The sequence below is a fragment of the Sinohyriopsis cumingii genome, chromosome 8 (assembly GCF_028554795.1).
Source record: "Sinohyriopsis cumingii isolate HCF-2022 chromosome 8, ASM2855479v2, whole genome shotgun sequence".
In the NCBI taxonomy this organism is placed as follows: Eukaryota; Metazoa; Mollusca; class Bivalvia; order Unionida; family Unionidae; genus Sinohyriopsis; species Sinohyriopsis cumingii.
In genome coordinates, this window is record NC_142968.1 from 36,728,508 (window position 1) to 36,729,141 (window position 634).

Below are 634 nucleotides of genomic sequence, written 5' to 3' on the forward strand. Positions count from 1 at the left end.
AGAACATGTAATCGAGAGAAATTATTGATCGAACAATACTTCTGAAGTTAATTTGTCCTGGTGACAGATGCGTTATTTTTTTTATTATAAAAAGCGCAATTGTTCATTTTCATGTAAAATAAACATGTGATAAATGAACTGAGTATCACCACGTCAGTGAGGGTACCTTTCAAAATACAGATTTTAACGATGCAATATTAAGAGTTTGGCGACTTTCAACTATTGAATATGGTACAACATATTACTTTTAAGTCTGGTGTATTTTGTTTATATATTTTTGATTATGCAAGTTTTAACTGGTTTGATGCGTACAGTTTTGTAACATTAGCCGTATCGAAATATCAGGTTTGTGCGTGTCTGCTTGTATAGGATAACTGGTGTTAAGAAAACTCCATTGTTTTTTTTTTACACATAATTATATATTTAGCATCTGAAAATGTAGAACTGACTACTGGCTTTGCCCTTGATTTAAAAGTATTCTCATGTAGTTAGTATATAAAGTGTTTATTCTATACGTGTAAGTAAATTGTTGGACAAGCTGTGTTACCATCAAATATGTTTCGCCCCAATTTTTTGTCATTGAATGTTAATTGCATGACTCACTCCAAAATCCAACTAAGAGAATGAACAATGT